Source organism: Ascaphus truei, unplaced genomic scaffold, assembly GCF_040206685.1.
Source record: "Ascaphus truei isolate aAscTru1 unplaced genomic scaffold, aAscTru1.hap1 HAP1_SCAFFOLD_352, whole genome shotgun sequence".
Lineage (NCBI taxonomy): Eukaryota > Metazoa > Chordata > Amphibia > Anura > Ascaphidae > Ascaphus > Ascaphus truei.
Genome location: NW_027456530.1, coordinates 104,059 through 111,593, shown reverse-complemented (window position 1 = coordinate 111,593; position 7,535 = coordinate 104,059).

The window sequence follows — 7,535 nt, the reverse complement described above, 5'->3', positions numbered from 1 at the left end:
CTGACTATGCTCAGCAATCAGCTCTGGGCTGGTAGCGCTAAATACTGATAGGAGCCAATGAGAACTACCAGCGGTGAGGTCAGATGAAGGTAGAGTGCTGATAGGCTTAGGCTGGATGCAGGGCAGGTGTGTGAGGAACAAGTACATTGGCGGCAGTGGAGATGGACATTGTGGCATTCGCGCGTGCGTGACACCCGCGACGGAAGGGGAGGCGGGAGCATGCCAGAAAGGAAGGCAGAAGCCGTCGACGCGCGCGGGGGTCTGCCCCGGCAGCGCGCATGTGCAGATGGAGGGAGGGAGGAGAGACCACGGGACCGGAATGCCGCGTGCCCCGGCGGCGGAGATAAGAGCAGGAGCGGGTGCCGTGGGTGGCGGCCTTACAGATGGCGGCTGTAGGTACATGTGCCCCATGCGGCGCTGAGGATTTTAAAATGGTGACTGCTATGCCAGATCATGCACCACGTGGTGCAGAGGATCCAAAATGGCGACTCCCACCAAGCCTGGATCACGCACTTGCTGCATGCAAGCAGGCTGCGTGACAAATGTTTGCAGAGATGTGCAAGGGTCTGGCACCAAAACCAGAACCCCACCTAAAAGAGGGAAGTGGCGCGAAAGCTGTGGCCGCGCCCCCCTGTTCTGTGACTGGCCAAAAGACGAGCCCACGTCACGCAAAGAAATTGAGTGCCCCACCTCTACCATCCACCAGAGGGAGGGGGCACGCACGACAAGAGCCAATCACAGTGTTCCACCCAAGCTGATGGAGGAGCAGGAAGTGAGTCACAAAACACTCACTCTTGTTTGGCTGGCGACAGAAAAGGAGCAAATTGTGGAGCAAGCAAGCTGACTGAATCAACCCCTGCGTAAAAGATGGCTGATCTGATCATGTCTACATACCAGCTTCCAGGAGGCTTCCTGGTTGTGGAGGTTGAGGGCTGCGAGTACCTTCAGTGCCTGTGTATACAATGCAGGTCACCAGGGCCTGCGCCAAGTACTACAGCGAGATGCCAACAGTGTGGCATATTCTAGCTGTGGCCTGCAGAGCCATTCCCCACCATTGTGACTCCGCGAGAGGTAGATCAAGCGACACTGATCGAGGTGGAGGAAGCAGATGCGAATACTGCCCTTGACCCATACATCACCCCTGCGGTAGGGACCCAGGCCGAGCTATCCAAATGTGCCCCGGTGGAGAGGGGAGCACCCGAAGTGGAGGTACCGGAGCCGGCCCACTTCATACCTATACCCACTGGTGGTGCAGCGAGGACAAGATGTGGCACCCAGCAGAGGTGCCATTGCCATCATTGTCGGACGACGAGAGAGACAGCCTGTCATCAGTGGTGATGCGCTGGCCGGCGACCACTCCAGCGGTGAAAGACAGACGAGTCCACTTACCAGGGAGACAGAGCGGATGAGTCTGGAGACCCCCCGACAGCAAGCTCTGGTGCGGCCTGAGCCGCGTAGAAGTCCCACGGCTGTGGCGACTCCCAGTGTGGCAGAGATGGGACCCGAGACTGCTCCTGGAGAACCGCAGAGTATCGTGAGGCAGCGAAGCAGTAAGACACCACCACCCCCTTACTGCTGCGGCCGAGTTTATTCGAGCATTTGCCCGTTCTCGGCCGCAGCAGTAACCTGGCACGTGCCGGAGGGTGCCGGGCACACGCCGAAGACACGGAGGAGCGCCCTCCGATCGGGGCTTTCTCCCTCCCGCTGCTGGGTCCGCCGGGTCACCCGGAACCCCCTGCCGCCGTCCCCCACATCGCGGGACACCAGGGCTCCCTCGGGGAGCCCTGGACGCGCGTGCAGGAGGCGCAGGCACCCGATGACGCGTGACGAGGGAGTGCGGCTAGCATGCCGGGGCATCCCCAGGCTTGCGGAGCTAGCCGCACTCAAATAAAATGTGCCGCCTCTGTACTTCGGCCAGGTGAAAGAAGAACCCGGAGAGAGAGAGAGTCCGGCGGCCTACCTGCTCGTCCGTGACCCTGCAGATCCACCACCGCCTTTTCCGGTGAGTGACGCACTTCCGGCGCGGGACCCAGAGGCGTACGGAGACTCCGCAGCGACGAGCCATGATGATGTCACTTCCGGGTCGACACAGAGTTTAGGCCCGGAAGCCTTACTTTACTCCTTGAGGAGGTCAGGCATAGAGGAGGAAGAGTTTAGAAGATTCCAAGAACAAGTGGCCAAGAGAGGAGCCAGGCGTGCTGCCGCCAGAGACAGTAAGAGAGCCTCTACAGGTCGCGGCATAGCCAGACTAAGAGACACTGTGATGGACTATGGCGACCCTATGGTCACCACCCCTAGCACCATTGCCCCGGCCTCTGCCCATGCCTCGTCATGGTCACAGCCACTGGGTCCTAGTGGGGGTAAGCAAAGTAAGACGCCCACATTATCCATGGACTGGCGGGATTGGGTTTCAAGTGATGAGGGTTCTGATGGGGAAATACCATGGTCAAGTCGCATTCCTGAACCTAACCCCACTGTGTTTAACCCTGCACCTAGAGGTAGGACCAGAGAGTCCAGGTCTTCTGACAAGGAGGGTCATGTAAGTTCAAAGGCACCCAGAATGAATCCCACAATATATACAGATGTAACTAGAGGTAAAAGTTTCACACTCCACAGACAGAGAGACATCTGGTGTGTCCTCAAGAGATAAGTGAGAGGAAGGTATGAGTGTGTCATCCTCATATGAGCACCGAGACAAATGGTGGGCACCCTTATTTGAGGGGTATGATAAAGGGATGGACCGTACTATGTTCGTAATGATAAAGAATGATGTAGTAGATCACTGGTGGGATGTAGGCACTTACTCTAAGAAGGAGGTTGCCGAAGAGCTCTTTAAGAGATGGGTAGAAATCAACCAAAAGCATGTTACACTCAAAGGCTCATCTATACTTTATGATGAGATTGCCCCTGAGGAGCCTAAATACTGGGTACTGACAGGAAAGGCTGGGAGCAGAAAACTTACAAAGTTAAGCAGAGGTACAGACAATCTCATGGGTATGAGTTCCCGTATGTGCCAGAACCTGTCATGCAGGAAATAGAGGATCAGAGAGACACCTGGCTAAGGGACACAGTCATTGACTACTTGCGATTAAAGAACAGGAGTACTGCATACCAAACGGAAGAAAGAATCTGTTCTCGCATGAAAGTATGGAGTATAGGGCACAATATCTTTATGCATAAGATTGTGTTTAGGTCGGAGAATGGGCCTCTCCAACCATACTCTGTGAAGGTCATAGACCACAATGGACAAGAAATAAGGAAGCCTGATCCCCGCCATTATTATTAATTGTGGGTTCTCCATGTTGGGAATTTCCCATGTTATTTCACCATCCTAGGTGGTATACAGCCTGTAATGTAATGTATTAACTCTGGATTATCATTTGTATTTGAACAGGTTGTCCACCTGCAGGATGGCCCAGCAAATTCGGTCCAAGTGGGGACCATTGGATTCCACCTGAGGGAGAGTGTGGTTTGGGCTATAGGTCTGCCCTCCTCCTGGCAGTAATTCCTGCATAAGTGCAAGTTTGCCAGAATCAATCGTGGGTTTTCCCCACTTGAGGCAGTACACTGAGGGAGTGAAGGCAAGTCATCAGGCCCTGTGTCCAATCAGAAGACACAGGGGTGGTGCCTGTTGGAGCTACTTATGGTATTGCCATTTCTTATTTAGTGTGAGTCTGTCCCTGGAGTGGAAGGGACAAGGGTGACACAAACCAACCTGCCAGGAATGGCAGGCTTGAGGCCTCCCTCCGGGGAGTTGAGTGTCCACCCCATACGTCCTACCCTGCCTAGAGGGTAGGAGAATAGCTGGACCCACTCTTGGTGCCCTATGCCGGGAGTGAGGTCAGGGACATCCTGAGGGAAGACAGCCTGCAGTGTAACCTGCCTACTGAATAGAGACTCCTGTCTGAGAGTGAAGTGTATTGGGAGGAGGGGGTGGAGAACTCTCTTGTAGGTATTTCATCCCATACAGCTGGGGGCTGTAGGAGGTGGAGGTGCTGCACCAGTATAAGAGACAGAGGCACAACCCCAGAAGTCTGTCCTGTTCTCCCCCATGTCATCGTGGGAGACTCAGTGCCCCCTGTTGCCAGCAGGTATGCACCGCATAAAGACACATAGCCTGAGCATTAGACTCCCTAGAAGACCCTATCTGAGATTGGGTGGGGGTAGGAGGGTTACACCTATAATAAGGGAAGATGTTTACGAAGGGAATGATGAAAATGTAGAGACCTTGTGGATAGAAATTAGCAGTGGAGGTAAATGTATAAAGAAAATGTTTGTAGGGATATGCTATAAACCACCAAATATCGGTGAGATTGAGGAAGATAAAATACTTTTGCAAATGGAGAAGGCATTAAAATGGGTCATGTTTGCATAATGGGTGATTTTAATTATCCAGACATAAACTGGGGCAATGAGATTAGCATTACAACAAAAGGAAACAAGTTTTTTGGGGTGCTTAAAGACAATTATATGACCCAAATAATTTAGGAACCAACCAGGAGAGGGGCAATACTGGATTTGGTAATATCAGACAATGTAGAAGAAATAACAAATATTCAAGTTCTGGAACATTTGGGTAACAGTGATCATAACATGGTCTCATTTGAAATTAATTATCAAAAAACAGATTACTTGGGTTAATAAAGACCTTAAACTTTAGAATAGCAGATTTTAATCAACTGAGGGCTAATCTACAAGTAATACATTGGGATGATGTTTTTGCAGGGAAAAATGTAAAATATAAATGGGCAGTCTTTAAAACATTATTAGAAAAGCACACTTATCAGTGTATACCTTTGGGTTATTAGTATAAAAGAAAAAAGTCAAAACCAATGTGGCTAAATAAACAGTAAGGGGAGGAAATGGACAAGAAGAGGAAGGCGTTTACATTCTTTAAGTCAGAAGGGATGGAGACATCGTATCAGAATTATAAGCAATGTAACAAAGATTGCAAAAGGGAAATCAAATTAGCAAAAATGGATAATGAAAAAAGGATTGCAATAGAAAGTAAGATCAACCCTAAAAAGTTCTTTAAGTACCTTAATAACAAAAAATGAGAAAAGAAAATATAGGACCCTTTCAGTTTGAGATGGGCAGGCAGATAATTGGAGATAAGGAAAAATCAGAGGTATTAAACAAATTATTTGCCTCTGTGTTTACCGGGGAAGACTCCTGGAGTCTTCCAGTGTAGAGGTACCTTCCGGTGCCAAGGCCGACATGGAAACAGATGATGAAGGACGACGAAGACATGCCCGTCCAAAGACTGGATGTTAACGTGCTGCCGGTGCGGGACCCGGAGCTGTAACAGGATCTTGAGATAACAGCCCGTGAAGACGTCAATCCAAGATCGATCGCTGTGGCTTTAAGGCCTCATACCCATCAACTAGTGTCACTCCTGCTTTGAGTACTATTGTAAAGACGGTATCTACTGGATGTCGTCAAACTGGTATTCCACCAGGAGAAGCAGAGTGTAACGCTTGACTGCCCGCAGACCTGGCCAGTCCCCAGTACTGAGGTGGGTAAGGGTATAACATGCACCCACAGCAGTGAGGGCGTGCCCGGAGTGTGGTAAGATGCGTTGCCAGGTCTGTTGAGAAAGGGTTAGCCTGATACTTGCCGCGTCTGGGGCGCCAGATGTCCGAAGGTAGAGATCCGAAAGCCGTAGGTCAAGGGCAGGAGAGAGCAGCGTAGTGAGGTCCAAAGCCGAGTCCAGGGAGTAGCGAGGTACACGAAGTCTAACGAGAGCCGAGACCAAATCCAAGGGTATCAATGCTTATTTTATTTGATTCATTTACATATTATGTATTGTTTCTATGGCTTGTTTTCTTGTAGTGCAACTTTTTCTTCATCTTTTTTATTTTCTTTCTTCTTTTTTCTACTTACCTTCCTGTGTTCTGTTTCTGTTCTTTCTGCAAGACAAAACCAATTAAATAATCATTCTAAACAGCTGTCTTGCATGACGGGGATGCATGTTAAATACTCTAGACCTCCCCTATCTCACTACTCCTTGAGAAAGCGCCATAGTGGGCGTGAAACACGTGGGAGAGTACTTTGTACTGTATGTTTATTTGTTTTTTATGTAGTCTAATAAATTAGGTTTTAATTTTCCTGCTGGTGAGTACTACTTTTTTCTTGGAGCGGATGGATATGGATCTTTGCCTGTGCACGTTGCTACTGTGAGAGGATCTACAACCCCCACCGGATGTCCCAGGCAGACGTCTCTACACGTCGGGGCTACATTGGACTTCCAGGGAGCCAGGCGGTGATCGATTGTGAGTAACGTGTACTCCACACCGGGCGCAGCCGGGGTGAACCGAGGGAGACTGAGTGAGTTGTTCTCTCACGTACTGTACCCTGTAAAGTGTTCCGTTAAGCCCTCTTTGCCTTCCCTGCTATTCTGCACTGCGTGTACCCTTTAAACCCACATTATCCGGTGTAAACTCCTGTGACTTTCATGATTTATGGCTGCTGCTAGCCGTCACTCTTTGAGCTTGTACACGGTTTTTTTCAGAGTATGCTGCATTACTGCCGTTGTTTGCTCAGTCTCTGGTCTTTATTTCTATTTAGGACTCACCAGCACCTGACCATTATCGAGGTCTTTTAGGTCTCTTTTTCATTTTTTATCACATATTTTACATGATAAATTTCTTTTTTTCACATTTTTTTCTTTTTCTTTTTTTCTTTTTCTTTTTTCTTTTTCTTTTTTTCATCATTACTGTTATTGAGACTTTTTTTTGCTATGGAGGTTCAGCAATCAGGTTCCCACTCTGACAAAGAAAAATCTACACACTTTGCATTTAACTATTCAGACCACACTGCTAGATTTAAGAAAGCAGGTTCTGTTTTTGATAAAGACAGCACTTTATTGTGTGAAGCAACAGAAGATCTTAAACCACACTTTTTTAGATTAGAAAATTATATTTCACAGGACCTGAGACTATGGTGGGATCTAATCTCTTTAGAGAATTATGTCAAAGATAAGAGAATTCCACGGGGTTTACGAATCAAGAAAACACCCTCATTTGGTTTTGATGATAGGGAGTTTGAGGCACAATGGATTAAGATTTTAGATCATTGTTCATTTAAACTTATTGAACTAATTATTCAACGTAAACTCAAGGAGAAAGCAATTGCGGAAAAACAAGTGAAAGAGCTCCAAACAAAACTACATGAGTTTACACATATTGATAAATTCAATGAAATGGATGCCAAACTTGCACAACGGGTTAGTAACATTGAGAACAATATTATATTGGCTAAACAAAACAAATATGAACATGATAAAACAGACTATCTCAGAAACCAAATCTATGTTTGGCAAAGACCTAAGAGATCCAAATCTCCTGGTAAAGGGAAAAATGTACCGTCTAAAAAACAGGAGCATGAATATTACTCACAAAAACCCATGAAGTCCATCCTTAGGAAATCACCCAAAAACAACTACCAAATAGGGAAAAGTTTTGAATCCAATTTGTCAGATAATGACTGTGTGGGCCCCAGTGTCTCTTTTTCAGAGAATGAATCGGCAGTTTCCT